General features: G+C 34.8%; 1 pseudogene; it reads left to right on the top strand.

Annotated features, from left to right (window-relative positions):
- The first annotated feature begins 1,201 nt into the window (after window positions 1–1,201).
- LOC139849860 (uncharacterized) overlaps window positions 1,202–18,211 on the top strand; it is a 197,477-nt pseudogene continuing 180,467 nt past the window's right edge.

Raw genomic sequence — 18,211 nt, 5'->3', positions numbered from 1 at the left:
ATGGCGCCCGCGAAAGGCCATCGGAGTTCACAACATCCATTAGTGTACTTAGCACCTCGTATCACTAACCCCCAGGTGGCATCTTAACACCTCGATACTTCACCCTCGGGTGGCGTCTTAACACCTCGACACTTCACCCTTTATTATGGAGTGGCGTCTTAACACCTCGACACTTCACTCCTAGGTGGCATCTTAACACCTCGATGCTTCACCTCGAGTGGCATCTTAACACCTCGATGCTTCACTCGTCACGTGAAACGTGGTGTCTTAGCACCTCGACACTTCACATTTCACACTACAATAAATAGATACATTATATACCTACGCATATAATTATTCCACTCACCTTAGAGTCTTTTGTGAAAGATAACCGAGCTTGCAACTTCAATGTAACGTACCTATCACATTTAGCACATAATCAATCACAACACAAGTTGGTCAACCAACTTACTCCCCATTCTAGTGCCATTTTGACCCAAGATGCAATTCCGACCCATTTGCACCCCTAACCCTAATGTTTGGGTCAACACCAACAAAACCCTAACACTAGTCAAATATGGTCTTAAACACTTTATAATCACAAGTTTAGTATGTTCTCATACACATTTAACAACCTAGGTCGCCCAAGACCCATTTGACCCATTTCGAGGTCAACACACCCATTTGGGTCACCCACAACCCAATGACACCCATATCATTAACTACAAAAGTGCTAGTGAATTACTAAGCCTTTAAGACTCATTTACACCCTTTAACTTTTCAAAACCCTAGGTTAGTCATCTTTTGGGTCTTCATGACCCAAACTTACCCAAAACCCTCAAATCACTAACAAATGGGTTTTAAGTGCAACACTAACCCAAACCCTAACCCTTAACACAATTTAAGTATAGAAATTAGGTTTTATAACTTACCAACACAATCACCACGTATCTAGCGACTAGATGAACAACTTTAGAACTTGCGCTAAGACCCGATTCAACCTCTTTCTTCCTTTAATGGAGCTCTCTCACTCTAGAACCTCCTCTCTCTAGGATTTAATGGAAGATGATAAAGTAGATGGAAAAGGAGTAATGAGGCTCACCAAAACTGAGCTAGGGCATTAAAGTCGTCCACCAAGTGAAATTACCAAACTACCCCTTTTTAAATAACAAAAAGCCAAAGCTGGCTCGTCAGGCCATCTGGACGGCATCCAGATTTTTGGATGGCGTCCAGCCCTTCAAAACTGGATGACGTCCCACCAAGTTGGATGGCGTCCAATTCAACTGATAAAACTGGATCTTACAGACTTCGAATTCAACGTGGGTGACCGTGTAATGTTGAAGGTCGCACCTTGGAAAGGTGTAATCCGTTTTGGAAAACGTGGGAAGCTCAACCCGCGATACATTGGTCCTTTTGAAATCTTAGAGCTTGTTGGACCCGTTGCTTACCGTCTGGATCTTCCGACTCAATTGAGCTCAGTTCATCCTACCTTCCACGTATCGAATTTGAAGAAGTGTCTTGCTGAACCGGAACTTATCATACCACTGGAGGAACTAACGATTGATGACAAATTCCACTTCGTGGAAGAACCTGTCGAAATTATGGACCGTGAGGTCAAAACTTTGAAATGCAACAAGATTCCGATCGTCCGAGTCCGATGGAATGCCAAACGACGACCCGAGTTTACCTGGGAACGAGAGGATCAAATGATGCAGAAGTATCCTCACCTTTTCCCAACTCCTCCATCTACCTCAACTTAAAATTTCGGGACGAAATTTTCTTTAACAGGTGGGTAATGTAACGACCCTGAATTTTCCAACTATATTATTAATATTTATTATTAATACTTGCGTGTTAATAAATGTATTCTTATACATTTTCCTTGTCACCGTAATTGACTTTCCATGTCCCGACTCATCTTTTCGACACGTGCTTTTCACGAATAATATTTCGAATATATTATTTACGTTCATAATTAATTATTATTAATTATTCCTAATTAACTAATGTAAGTAGTTAATTACTTGGGCTTTTTACTAATTTGTTGCATACTTATACATGGGCTTATGTTATCGGACTTGGACCATCAAGGCCCACCCTACACCACTTAATGGACTAATTAGTGAGCCCATTTTTATGCTAGTGATTCATTAAGGATAAACAAAGATTAATTAGTTAAGTGTTGGAGACAAAGATGTTTCAAGCATGCATGCACCACTTTCCCATGTATTTGACTTATACACTTTCCTAGCAAACACCATCCTCCCACACATGAAAGATGAAACTTGACCACCCTTTTTTGGAAGCAAGACCGATGGTTTTGAGCAAGGGAGAGGGAGATCCATTTTTCTTTTTCTTTTTTGTTACTTATATGCTAGTTTGAACTTCATTTTACACACATCATACTTACACCACTTCTTTTCTCTAGACTTTTTCTCTCTAAATTGTAAGTAAAATATTTTCTTTCTTTCTTCTTTCTCTCTTTGAAACCGCCAAGTTCATCATCATCATACTTGTTGTTTGTTGTTAAAGATCAAGCTTTATAGTTTGTATCTTCATGTAATTTTGCTTCTTCCATCATTTGTTTGATGAGGAAACAAGAACAAGGATCTAAGCTTGTTAGCTTCTGGTTCTACACTTGAAATATTATAAAGATCTAAAGTTCATAAGCTTTAAAATCTTACTTGTGTTCATGTTTTGGAAACTTAAGGTTTATTGTCTTAAGATCCAAGCTTTGACTTGAATCTCCTTAAGTATGAAACAAACATGAACTTGTTACTTGTAGCTTTAATTTATTTCTTCCTTTTGTATGTATTTAAATTCGTGACTTTATTATTTTGGTCAAGTGTTACTAGTTAAACTTGATCTCATTTTTCTTGAAACTAAAGTTTAAACTTTGTAAGTTCAAGAACATTGAAGTTAAACTTTCTAGTTATAACTTTATACACTTATGTTGGATCTAAGTTTCTATAGCTTATGGTCTTCCAATTTTGTCTAAAACAAAAGCTTACAAGCTTATATATACATTCTACAAGATTAAAATCTAAGTTTCATAACTTATGGTTTTATTAAAGTGAAGATCCAAGTTCTATAACTTAGGATTTAACTTAAGAACACTAGATCTAGACTTTATAGTCTAGGATCTTCAAGATCTAACTAATATCTAAGTTCTACAACTTAAGATCTTGTTTATTTAGTTTACATTCACGTTTATAGCTTAATATTACTATTAGAACTCATGTATGTGTCGGATCTAAGATCTTAATGTAACTTTGGTTCATCAACCTTCTTACAACCATTAAATGAGTTGTGCTATTTATCTTAGACATACACTAGTGTCATGATGGTTAAAACTTGGTTAAGGTGATGCAAACACATCAACGAGTTGTACACTTGAAGCTACAAGCATCAAGGATGAGAACCGTGATGAACAACAAGCACCAAGAACCCACTGGAGCACTTTGTTTACTGTTTTTGAGGTCTGATCAGTCACCTGGGCTACTGGAAAAGTTTATTTCCAGATTTTTTGGTTCGAGTAGATGACTTTTCATTTAGGACTCGTCTTAATCCGATTTACGGTTTAGGATTTATAGCCTTCCGAAAGTCACTACACCTTTGTAACGTTGTGCTGAAATTTCTGACCTACTCGCACTTAAACCGTTGCCAAGGTCAAACGAAGACGAGTTTGGTTCTGAAAATTGGTCAGTGGTTGGAGGACTCACATACGGAGCAATATCCACTGACTACGCGTCTTTTTGATTTGTATAGAGGTCGTAGCAGCTGAACGAATTCAGCCCTTGTTTTGATCTCTATTCTTGATTGAAACTTACTTTACTCTTTTTGATTGATGATGAATGATGATGATACTTAAGACCTAATTTATATACTTTTAAACCTTTGGAAACGATTTACTGACTTAGTAACTTTTGACTTAGGTTGAGGACCTTTCAGACCAACTACTTGCTTACTTATCTCGTATCGACTTTACTACTTTTCACTGTGAGTTATAGCATCCCTTTTTACTTTAACTATTTTTGGGACTGAGAATACATGCGCTTTTTACGTTTTACATACTAGGCACGAGTACTTAAAATTTATATATGTGTGGGTTATACAATGGCATAAACTTTCCCCTTAGCTCGGTAACGTTTAGTCATCGGTTTTTGAACCTGTGAACGCGAATCTTAGATATGGATCCATAGGGTTTGACATCCCCACTCGGGCTAGTCGCGCTAGCATTTAACGGGTGTTTAATACTTCGTAAACTTACGCACTCACCAAGTGTACTTTTAGGGGGTGATATTACGTTAAGTTAGTTACCAAGTGCCCATGGTGGAGCATATACTTTTCATACTGTTTTGAAATACGAAATCTCGTGGCCTACCTTACATTACTGTTACATTTAAACTATAGCTCACCAAAATTCGTGTTGACATTTTTAAGCATGTTTTCTCAGGTGCTTAGAGGTTTGATGCTTCCGCTGTAGTAGTCTTGCTGTGTAGACTCCCGCTGCTTTTGTTAGAGATGTCTCTGCATGAAACGTTTACCTTGCATTCACAACTATGTTACTTTTGAAACAATGAATTTGTAATGACCATTGGGTCTCGTACTTATGTTAATTGCTTCTATTCGTAGAAGCCTACTATCGTTTGTAAAACTTTTGATGTTGGTTATGACGTCACCCTTTCTTATGAATGCAAACTTATGTTAAAATAGCATATAGTGTTTGACTTTATAATGATCCTGTTGTTGATGATCCGTACACGTTAATTTTGTACGGGGCATCACAAATGTACTCTGACTCGGCTATCGATAAAGAAACATACTCTTTCTTTTTGGATTACCAACACACTAACTTGTTTCCCCACATCTGTACACTACCAGACATGCTCTTGCGATTAACATGACAATCACTATGATCCGCATCAGTGTATGCACTTAGGTTGAAATTGCTTCCATGAGAATACCAAATTCCAAGGTTCGATGCACCCTTTAGGTATTGAAATATCCTAAAGACAGCCTTCGAATGAGACTTTTTCGAGTTTGACTGAAACCTAGCACATACAGTTACAGGTAAGGTAAAATCGGGCTGGCTAGCAGTCAAGTACATTAGGGAATGAACCATACTCCTATACAATGTAATATCAAAGGGATCTCCATCTTCATCCACATCTAGAAGAGTCTTCATTTAGGTTGAAATTATTTTCAGATCAATTATTTCAAATTGTTTTAGTATATCATTATTGTATTTTGTTTGACTGATGAAAATGTCATTTGATAATTGTTTAGCTTGCAACCCAAAGAAGAAATGAAGATCTTCTAACTTGCTCATTTCGAATTTTTCTGTCATGATCTCGTAAAATTCTTTGCATAAGGCGGGGGTGTGGAACCAAAGATAATATCATCAGCATATATTTGTAACAAAAGGATATGGTCTTTTTACTTCCTGATAAACAGAGTTGTGTCGATTATTCCACGAGAGATCCTTTCTTCAGCAAGTACTTTGTGAGTGTCTCGTACCATGCTCTCGTTGCTTGTCTGAGACCATATAAAGTCGTGTTCAGAAAGTACACATCGTTGGGCGTACAGAATCTACAAAACCTTCAGGTTGCTCAACATAAACCTCCTCTTGCATAATACTATTTAGGAAAGCCGTTTTGACATCTATTTTGTAGACTATCAACTTCTTGAACACAGCATAAGCTAAAAATGGTCGAATTGATTCTATTTTAGCTATTGGTGCGAAGGTTTCATCATAATCTATGCCTTCTTGTTTTTGTATCCTTTAGCCCCCTATCGAGCTTTATTGCGCTACGATTCCTCCTGAATCCTTCTTGTTTTTGAAAATTCACTTTACTCAAATGGGTTTTTGTCCCTCCGGTTTAGGAACTAGAGTCCAGACCTTCAATATGTCAAATTGAGAGATTTCCTCTTGCATTGTTGTTACCCAGACAGTGTCTTGTAAAGCAAGCGCCACCAATGTCAGTTCTGTCATACTAAGGAAAGCTGCGAATATGCATTCATTCCTTGAAGCTTGTCTTGTTAGTAAAACTACTTTGGGATCACCAATGATTTGAGATATTAGATGGTATTTCGTCCATTTTTTTCATGTGGATGTGATATATTCGTTTCGAATTCAAGAGAGTGATCAACATACGATGATGTGGAATCGTGTTCTTCATGAACGGAATTAGAAGACGTGGGATGACTTCCTTCAGGAATATCATTATGAGTCATAGGGAGTGATAAAATAGGTTCATTGGAAGATTTAGAATTTGAAACATGGATTGTTTCATTCAGAGTTGATGAATCTTCATCTATTAGACTTAAGGGAGCGTCTAAAGTGTAGTGACCTGAACTTTTCCATGTTTATATATATATTAAATGAAATTTTTATTTACATGATTAAGTGTTTCTAACATGTTAAGAAATCAAACTTGTTAACACTTGATTAATTGAAATAGGTTTCATATAGACAATTGACCACCCAAGTTGACCGGTGATTCATGAACGTTAAAACTTGTAAAAACTATACGATGACATATATATGGTTATATATATGGTTATATATATAGTTAACATGATTTTATTATAAGTATGTATCTCATTAGGTATTTTAACAATGAGTTATATACATAAAAATAAGACTACTAACTTAATGATTTCGAAACGAGACATATATGTAACGATTATCGTTGTAACGACATTTAACTGTATATATATCATACTAAGATATATTATATATCATAATATCATGATAATATAACAATTTAACATCTCATTTGTTATAATAAACAATGGGTTAACAACATTTAACAAGATCGTTAACCTAAAGGTTTCAAAACAACATTTACATGTAACGACTAACGATGACTTAACGACTCAGTTAAAATGTATATACATGTAGTGTTTTAATATGTATTCATACACTTTTGAAAGACTTCAAGACACTTATCAAAATACTTCTACTTAACAAAAATGCTTACAATTACATCCTCGTTCAGTTTCATCAACAATTCTACTCGTATGCACCCGTATTCGTACTCGTACAATACACAGCTTTTAGATGTATGTACTATTGGTATATACACTCCAATGATCAGCTCTTAGCAGCCCATGTGAGTCACCTTACACATGTGGGAACCATCATTTGGCAACTAGCATGAAATATCTCATAAAATTACAAAAATATGAGTAATCATTCATGACTTATTTACATGAAAACAAAATTACATATCCTTTATATCTAATCCATACACCAACGACCTAAAACACCTACGAACACTTTCATTCTTCAATTTTCTTCATCTAATTTATCTCTCTCAAGTTCTATCTTCAAGTTCTAAGTGTTCTTCATAAATTCCAAAAGTTCTAGTTTCATAAAATCAAGAATACTTCCAAGATTGCAAGTTTACTTCCAAGTTTTCTAAATCCATTCCAAGTAATCATCCAAGATCAAGAAACCTTTGTTACTTACAGTAGGTTATCTTTCTAATACAAGGTAATAATCATATTCAAACTTTAATTCAATTTCTATAACTATAACAATCTTATTTCGAGTGGAAATCTTACTTGAAATTGTTTTCGTGTCATGATTCTGCTTCAAGAACTTTCAAGCCATCCAAGGATCCTTTGAAGCTAGATCCATTTTTCTCATTTCCAGTAGGTTTATCCAAGGAACTTGAGGTAGTAATGATGTTCATAACATCATTCGATTCATACATATAAAGCTATCTTATTCGAAGGTTTAAACTTGTAATCACTAGAACATAGTTTAGTTAATTCTAAACTTGTTCGCAAATAAAAGTTAATCCTTCTAACTTGACTTTTAAAATCAACTAAACACATGTTTTATATCTATATGATATGCTAACTTAATGATTTAAAACCTGGAAACACGAAAAACACCGTAAAACCGGATTTACGCCGTCGTAGTAACACCGCGGGCTGTTTTGGGTTAGTTAATTAAAAACTATGATAAACTTTGATTTAAAAGTTGTTATTCTGAGAAAATGATTTTTATTATGAACATGAAACTATATCCAAAAATTATGGTTAAACTCAAAGTGGAAGTATGTTTTCTAAAATGGTCATCTAGACGTCGTTCTTTCGACTGAGATGACTACCTTTACAAAAACGACTTGTAACTTATTTTTACAACTATAAACCTATACTTTTTATTTTTAGATTCATAAAATAGAGTTCAATATGAAACCATAGCAATTTGATTCACTCAAAACGGATTTAAAATGAAGAAGTTATGGGTAAAACAAGATTGGATAATTTTTCTCATTTTAGCTACGTGAAAATTGGTAACAAATCTATTCCAACCATAACTTAATCAACTTGTATTGTATATTATGTAATCTTGAGATACCATAGACACGTATACAATGTTTCGACCTATCATGTCAACACATCTATATATATTTCGGAACAACCATAGACACTCTATATGTGAATGTTGGAGTTAGCTATACAGGGTTGAGGTTGATTCCAAAATATATATAGTTTGAGTTGTGATCAATACTGAGATACGTATACACTGGGTCATGGATTGATTCAAGATAATATTTATCGATTTATTTCTGTACATCTAACTGTGGACAACTAGTTGTAGGTTACTAACGAGGACAGCTGATTTAATAAACTTAAAACATCAAAATATATTAAAAGTGTTGTAAATATATTTTGAACATACTTTGATATATATGTATGTATTGTTATAGGTTCGTGAATCAACCAGTGGCCAAGTCTTACTTCCCGACGAAGTAAAAATCTGTGAAAGTGAGTTATAGTCCCACTTTTAAAATCTAATATTTTTGGGATGAGAATACATGCAGGTTTTATAAATGATTTACAAAATAGACACAAGTACGTGAAACTACATTCTATGGTTGAATTATCAAAATCGAATATGCCCCTTTTTATTAAGTCTGGTAATCTAAGTATTAGGGAACAGACACCCTAATTGACGCGAATCCTAAAGATAGATCTATTGGGCCCAACAAGCCCCATCCAAAGTACCGGATGCTTTAGTACTTCGAAATTTATATCATATCCGAAGGGTGTCCCGGAATGATGGGGATATTCTTATATATGCATCTTGTTAATGTCGGTTACCAGGTGTTCACCATATGAATGATTTTTATCTCTATGTATGGGATGTGTATTGAAATATGAAATCTTGTGGTCTATTGTTACGATTTGATATATATAGGTTAAACCTATAACTCACCAACATTTTTGTTGACGTTTAAAGCATGTTTATTCTCAGGTGAATACTAAGAGCTTCCGCTGTTGCATACTAAAATAAGGACAAGATTTGGAGTCCATGTTTGTATGATATTGTGTAAAAACTGCATTCAAGAAACTGATTTCGATGTAACATATTTGTATTGTAAACCATTATGTAATGGTCGTGTGTAAACAGGATATTTTAGATTATCATTATTTGGTAATCTACATAAAGCTTTTTAAACCTTTATTTATGAAATAAAGGTTATGGTTTGTTTTAAAAATGAATGCAGTCTTTGAAAAACGTCTCATATAGAGGTCAAAACCTCGCAACGAAATCAATTAATATGGAACGTTTTTAATCAATAAGAACGGGACATTTCGGTTGGTATCCGAGCGTTGGTCTTAGAGAACCAGAAAATTTGCATTAGTGTGTCTTATCGAGTTTGTTAGGATGCATTAGTGAGTCTGGACTTCGATCGTGTTTTCTTTAAAAATGATTGCTTAACATTTTTGTTGGAAACTATATATTATTAACATGTATATATTATGTGATATATTAATCTCTTAACATGTTTGATATTGTGTGATAGATGTCTACCTCTAGCACAAATCCCATTGACTCACCTAAAAATAACGAACAGTCGAATATATGTTGGACTGATTCACAAGTTCCCGGAGAAGAACCTGAAGAAGAATCAGAACCGGAAGAAGAATTAGAACCGGAAGAGGAGGAACCGGAGGAGGAAATAGAACCGGTGGGGGAAATAATAAAATGGTTAAGTAAAAGAAAATTCTCAACCAACCGACCCGAGGTTAATTATGGTCAATGGTGTTTCCGCCAAGGAAGCAAAATATTGGGAGGATTACCAATTCTCCGATGAATCGGATTCCGACGAGAATTCCGATGATGTTATAGAAATTACCCCAACTGAATTTAAAAAGGCAAAAGAAAATAATAAGGGAAAGGGCATAAAAATAGAGAAATCTAATTCCAACCCCGATGAACTTTATATGTATCGTCAACCCCCGAAGCCCTTAAGTTGTAACAATTGTAGTGACCCGAACTTTTCCATGTTTATATATATATTAAATGAAATTGTTATTTACATGATTAAGTGTTTCCAACATGTTAAGCAATCAAACTTGTTAAGACTTGATTAATTGAAATAGGTTTCATATAGACAATTGACCACCCAAGTTGACCGGTGATTCGCGAACGTTAAAACTTGTAAAAACTATACGATGACATATATATGGTTATATATATAGTTAACATGATTTTATTATAAGTATGTATCTCATTAGGTATTTTAACAATGAGTTATATACATAAAAATGAGACTATTAATTTAAGAAACTCGAAAACGATATATATAACGATTATCGTTATAACAACGTCTTACTAGGTACATATGAATCATATTAAGATATTGATACACTTAGTTAATTATGTTAAATGATAAGTAAATATATTATTAAGTGTATTAACAATGAAATACATATGTAAAAATAAGACTACTAACTTAATGATTTCGAAACGAGACATATATGTAACGATTATCGTTGTAACGACATTTAACTGTATATATATCATACTAATATATATTATATATCATAATATCATGATAATATAACAATTTAACATCTCATTTGTTATAATAAACAATGGGTTAACAACATTCAACAAGATCGTTAACCTAAAGGTTTCAAAACAACATTTACATGTAACGACTAACAATGACTTAACGACTCAGTTAAAATGTATATACATGTAGTGTTTTAATATGTATTCATACACTTTTTAAAGACTCAAGACACTTATCAAAATACTTCTACTTAACAAAAATGCTTACAATTACATCCTCGTTCAGTTTCATCAAAAAATCTACTCGTATGCACCCGTATTCGTACTCGTACAATACACAGCTTTTAGATGTATGTACTATTGGTATATACACTCCAATGATCAGCTCTTAGCAGCCCATATGAGTCACCTAACACATGTGGGAACCATCATTTGGCAACTAGCATGAAATATCTCATAAAATTACAAAAATATGAGTAATCATTCATGACTTATTTACATGAAAACAAAATTACATATCCTTTATATCTAATCCATACACCAACGACCAAAAACACCTACAAACACTTTCATTCTTCAATTTTCTTCATCTAATTAATCTCTCTCAAGTTCTATCTTCAAGTTGTAAGTGTTCTTCATAAATTCCAAAAGTTCTAGTTTCATAAAATCAAGAATACTTCCAAGATTGCAAGTTTACTTCCAAGTTTTCTAAATCCATTCCAAGTAATCATCCAAGATCAAGAAACCTTTGTTACTTACAGTAGGTTATCTTTATAATACAATTTAATAATCATATTCAAACTTTAATTGAATTTCTATAACTATAACAATCTTATTTCGAGTGAAAATCTTACTTGAACTGTTTTCGTGTCATGATTCTGCTTCAAGAACTTTCAATCCATCCAAGGATCCTTTGAAGCTAGATCCATTTTTCTCATTTCCAGTAGGTTTATCCAAGGAACTTGAGGTAGTAATGATGTTCATAACATTATTCGATTCATACATATAAAGCTATCTTATTCGAAGGTTTAAACTTGTAATCACTAGAACATAGTTTAGTTAATTCTAAACTTATTCGCAAATAAAAGTTAATCCTTCTAACTTGACTTTTAAAATAAACTAAACACATGTTCTATATCTATATGATATGCTAACTTAATGATTTAAAACCTGGAAACACGAAAAACACCGTAAAACCGGATTTACGCCGTCGTAGTAACACCGCGGGCTGTTTTGGGTTAGTTAATTAAAAACTATGATAAACTTTGATTTAAAAGTTGTTATTCTGGGAAAATGATTTTTATTATGAACATGAAACTATATCCAAAAATTATGGTTAAACTCAAAGTGGAAGTATGTTTTCTAAAATAGTCATCTAGACGTCGTTCTTTCGACTGAAATGACTACCTTTACAAAAACGACTTGTAACTTATTTTTCCAACTATAAACCTATACTTTTTATTTTTAGATTCATAAAATAGAGTTCAATATGAAACCATAGCAATTTGATTCACTCAAAACGGATTTAAAATGAAGAAGTTATGGGTAAAACAAGATTGGATAATTTTTCTCATTTTAGCTACGTGAAAATTGGTAACAAATCTATTCCAACCATAACTTAATCAACTTGTATTGTATATTATGTAATCTTGAGATACCATAGACACATATACAATGTTTCGACCTATCATGTCGACACATCTATATATATTTCGGAACAACCATAGACACTCTATATGTGAATGTTGGAGTTAGCTATACAGGGTTGAGGTTGATTCCAAAATATATATAGTTTGAGTTGTGATCAATACTGAGATACGTATACACTGGGTCGTGGATTGATTCAAGATAATATTTATCGATTTATTTCTGTACATCTAACTGTGGACAACTAGTTGTAGGTTACTAACGAGGACAGCTGACTTAATAAACTTAAAACATCAAAATATATTAAAAGTGTTGTAAATATATTTTAAACATACTTTGATATATATGTATATATTGTTATAGGTTCGTGAATCAACCAGTGGCCAAGTCTTACTTCCCGACGAAGTAAAAATCTGTGAAAGTGAGTTATAGTTCCACTTTTAAAATCTAATATTTTTGGGATGAGAATACATGCAGGTTTTATAAATGATTTACAAAATAGACACAAGTACGTGAAACTACATTCTATGGTTGAATTATCGAAATCGAATATACCCCTTTTTATTAAGTCTGGTAATCTAAGAATTAGGGAACAGACACCCTAATTGACGCGAATCCTAAAGATAGATCTATTGGGCCTAACAAACCCCATCCAAAGTACTGGATGCTTTAGTACTTCGAAATTTATATCATATCCGAAGGGTGTCCCGGAATGATGGGGATATTCTTATATATGCATCTTGTTAATGTCGGTTACCAGGTGTTCACCATATGAATGATTTTTATCTCTATGTATGGGATGTGTATTGAAATATGAAATCTTGTGGTCTATTATTATGATTTGATATATATAGGTTAAACCTATAACTCACCAACATTTTTGTTGACGTTTTAAGCATGTTTATTCTCAGGTGATTATTAAGAGCTTCTGATGTTGCATACTTAAATAAGGACGAGATTTGGAGTCCATGCTTGTATGATATTGTGTAAAAACTGCATTCAAGAAACTTATTTTGTTGTAACATATTTGTATTGTAAACCATTATGTAATGGTCGTGTGTAAACAGGATATTTTAGATTATCATTATTTGATAATCTACGTAAAGTTTTTTAAACCTTTATTGATGAAATAAAGGTTATGGTTTGTTTTAAAATGAATGCAGTCTTTGAAAAACGTCTCATATAGAGGTCAAAACCTCGCAACGAAATCAATTAATATGGAACGTTTTTAATCAATAAGAACGGGACATTTCAGTTGGTATTCGAGCGTTGGTCTTAGAGAACCAGAATTTTGCATTAGTGTGTCTTATCGAGTTTGTTAGGATGCATTAGTGAGTCTGGACTTCGACCGTATTTACTTGAAAAATGATTGCTTAATAAATTTTGTTGGAAACTATATATTTTTAACATGTGAATATTATGTGATATATTAATCTCTTAACGCGTTTGATATTATGTGATAGATGTCTACCTCTAGAACAAGTCCCATTGACTCACCTAATAATAATGAAGAGTCAAATGTAAATTGGAATGATTCGTGGACTGATTCACAAGTTCCCGAAGAGGAACCGGAAGAAGAGTCGGAACCGGAAGAAGAATCGGAACCGGAAGAAGAATCGAAACCGGATGAAGAAATAGAACCGGTGGGGGAAATAATAAAACGGTTAAGTAAAAGAAAATTCTCAACTAACCGACCAAGGTTAATTATGGTTAATGGTGTTTCCGCCAAGGAAGCAAAATATTGGGAGGATTACCAATTCTCCGATGAATCGGATTCTGACGAGAATTCTGATGATGTTATAGAAATTACCCCAACTGAATTTAAAAAGGCAAAAGAAAATAATAAGGGAAAGGGCATAAAAATAGAGAAATCTAATTCCAACCCCGATGAACTTTATATGTATCGTCAACCCCCGAAGTCCTTAAGTTGTAACAATGACCCGGGAATCTCTAAACCACCAGGTTTTTCTAAACCAATGTGGAAAACGATGGCTCGTATTAGGGGAATATCATATATCCCTAGAAACTTGGCAAAACGAACCAAAACCGAAGAAGAAGAAGAAACAAGAGAGTCGGAATAAGATAGTTGTATTCGTGTGGTGTAATATATGTAATATAGTGTGCTTATGCTTTATGATATATGTAAAAATTGCTTGTATTAATAAGTCTTTTTTTTATGAATCTAACTCTTGTCTATTTTACAGTATAAAAACACAAAATGGATAGACAACCCAATATTTTAAGAGACCTACCCGGAGACATGATTGATGAAATCTTGTCTAGAGTCGGTCAGAATTCTTCGGCACAACTATTTAAGGCGAGATCAGTTTGTAAGACATTCGAAGAACGTTCCAAGAATTCCTTGGTTTATAAAAGGCTTTCGTTCGAAAGATGGGGGATATCACATTGGGAAATCCATAAATTACGATGTGTTTACTTTGACGCATATATTGTGGGGAACCCAAATGCTATTTTACGCAATGGGTTAAGAAATTATTTTGACTCAATATATCCGAATATTGGACTTCGTGATTTAGAAAAAGCGGCTAACATGCAACATAAAGAAGCATGTTATGCTTACGGATTAGTAATGTTCGCTTCTCATCAAAGTGAGAACAAGAACATCGGGCTACAACTATTAAACAAAACGTTCCCACAAGTGACGGAGTCGGTAATTGGGGTAAGAAATGAGGTTTTTATATTGTTACGGGACTGTTGGACATTACGTAACCCTCGTCCCTTTGACGACGTTACAACACGCTGTCTTATCAACGGCCATAACGGTTATGTTCCACAAGACCAAGGATGGGAAGTAATCCTAGTAAAACCAGAATGCATGACTTGTTTCTGGACGTATGAATTACGTGTCTTTATTGCCTTTGCTGAACGACTTGTGTACTAGCTAGAATTATCTTCACAACCATCTTGTATCAAATTTATTGTGTGCTATATTTCATGCTATATGTAAAATAAGCGGTATTGTAAGTTTGTAAAATATTGTGTAAAAGTTTGAACGCGAAATATTATTATAATCAGTTTTTCATATAGAATTGTAGTAGTTGAATTGTATATTAGCTACTAAGTATGAACTTAACGGGTAGGTACTACCCGAATTTAAACTTATAAAATGCTAATATGAAGAAAAAGCTTTTATAAATGAGTTCATATTATGCTACGAAATACTATTAACTACTCTTAATATTCTGTATGATTAACTTGTTCCATTTGACTATTTTGAAGGAAATGGCACCGACTACTCGACACACCGTGAATATGAATGAAGAGGAATTCCGTACTTTTCTAACTTCAAACATAGCCGCAGTACAGGCTGCGCTACATACCAACAATAACCTTGGATCTAGCAGTACAGGAAATCGTGTAGGATGCACCTACAAAGAATTCACTGCCTGCAAACCTTTGGAATTTGATGGAACCGAAGGACCGATCAGATTGAAACGGTGGACCGAAAAGGTCGAATCGGTGTTTGCCATAAGTAAGTGTACTGAAGAGGACAAAGTGAAGTACGCTACGCATACCTTCACAGGTTCTGCGTTAACATGGTGGAATACCTATCTAGAGCAAGTGGGATAAGACGATGCGTACGCACTACCGTGGTCAGCATTCAAGCACTTGATGAACGAGAAGTACCGTCCCAGAACCGAGGTCAATAAGCTCAAGACAGAACTTAGAGGGTTACGAACCCAAGGATTTGATATTACCACGTACGAAAGACGATTCACAGAATTGTGCCTATTGTGTCCGGGAGCATTCGAAGATGAGGAAGAGAAGATCGACGCGTTTGTGAAAGGATTACCGGAAAGAATCCAAGAAGATATAAGTTCACACGAGCCCGCCTCCATACAACAGGCATGTAGAATGGCTCACAAAATAGTGAACCAGATTGAAGAAAGAATTAAAGAACAGACTGCTGAAGAGGCCAATGTGAAGCAAGTCAAAAGAAAGTGGGAGAAAAACGGTGATAAGAATCACCAATACAACAACAACAGCAATTACAACAATAATCGCAACAATTATCCCAACAATCGCAACATCAATCGCAACTACAACAAACGGCCCAACAACAACAACAACAACAACAACAACAACAACAACTACAACAATCATCCCAACAACAATAATAACCGCAACAACAACAACAATCAGAAGCAGCTATGCCAAAGGTGTGAAAAGTATCACTCGGGGTTCTGCACCAAATTTTGCAACAAGTGTAAAAGAAATGGTCATAGCGCGGCGAAGTGTGAGGTCTACGGACCAGGGGTTAACAGAACGAAAGGAACAAATGGTGTCGGAACGAGTAATGGCGGAGCAAGTAGTGTCGGAGCAAGTTATGCCAATGTAGTTTGTTATAAATGTGGAAAACCGGGCCACATTATTAGAAATTGCCCGAACCAGGAGAACACGAATGGACAAGGTCGCGGAAGAGTTTTCAATATTAATGCGGCAGAGGCACAGGAAGACCCGGAGCTTGTTACGGGTACGTTTCTTATTGACAATAAATCTGCTTACGTTTTATTTGATTCTGGTGCGGATAGAAGCTATATGAGTAGAGATTTTAGTGCTAAATTAAGTTGTCCATTGACGCCTTTGGATAGTAAATTTTTACTCGAATTAGCAAATGGTAAATTAATTTCAGCAGATAATATATGTCGGAATCGAGAAATTAAACTGGTTAGCGAAACATTTAAGATTGATTTGATACCAGTAGAGTTAGGGAGTTTTGATGTGATAATCGGTATGGACTGGTTGAAAGAAGTGAAAGCAGAGATCGTTTGTTACAAAAATGCAATTCGCATTATACGAGAAAAAGGAAAACCCTTAATGGTGTACGGAGAAAAGGGCAACACGAAGCTACATCTTATTAGTAATTTGAAGGCACAAAAACTAATAAGAAAAGGTTGCTATACTGTTCTAACACACGTCGAGAAAGTACAAACTGAAGAAAAGAGCATCAATGATGTTCCCATTGCAAAAGAATTTCCCGATGTATTTCCGAAAGAATTACCGGGATTACCCCCACATCGATCCGTTGAATTTCAAATAGATCTTGTACCAGGAGCCGCACCAATAGCTCGTGCTCCTTACAGACTCGCACCCAGCGAGATGAAAGAACTGCAAAGCCAATTACAAGAACTTTTAGATCGTGGTTTCATTCGACCAAGCACATCACCGTGGGGAGCTCCTGTTTTGTTTGTCAAGAAGAAAGATGGTACATTCAGGTTATGTATCGACTACCGAGAGTTGAACAAACTTACCATCAAGAACCGCTACCCACTACCGAGAATCGACGACTTATTTGATCAACTACAAGGCTCGTCTGTTTATTCAAAGATTGACTTACGTTCCGGGTATCATCAAATGCGGGTGAAAGAAGATGATATTCCAAAGACTGCTTTCAGAACACGTTACGGTCATTACGAGTTTATGGTCATGCCGTTTGGTTTAACTAATGCACCAGCTGTGTTCATGGACCTTATGAACCGAGTGTGTGGACCATACCTTGACAAGTTTGTCATTGTTTTCATTGATGACATACTTATTTACTCAAAGAATGACCAAGAACACGGTGAACATTTGAGAAAGGTGTTAGAAGTATTGAGGAAGGAAGAATTGTACGCTAAGTTTTCAAAGTGTGCATTTTGGTTGGAAGAAGTTCAATTCCTCGGTCACATAGTGAACAAAGAAGGTATTAAGGTGGATCCGGCAAAGATAAAAACTGTTAAAAAGTGGGAAACCCCGAAA

This window comes from Rutidosis leptorrhynchoides, chromosome 5 (assembly GCF_046630445.1).
Source record: "Rutidosis leptorrhynchoides isolate AG116_Rl617_1_P2 chromosome 5, CSIRO_AGI_Rlap_v1, whole genome shotgun sequence".
In the NCBI taxonomy this organism is placed as follows: Eukaryota; Viridiplantae; Streptophyta; class Magnoliopsida; order Asterales; family Asteraceae; genus Rutidosis; species Rutidosis leptorrhynchoides.
This window is presented reverse-complemented; position numbering and strand designations above follow the sequence as displayed.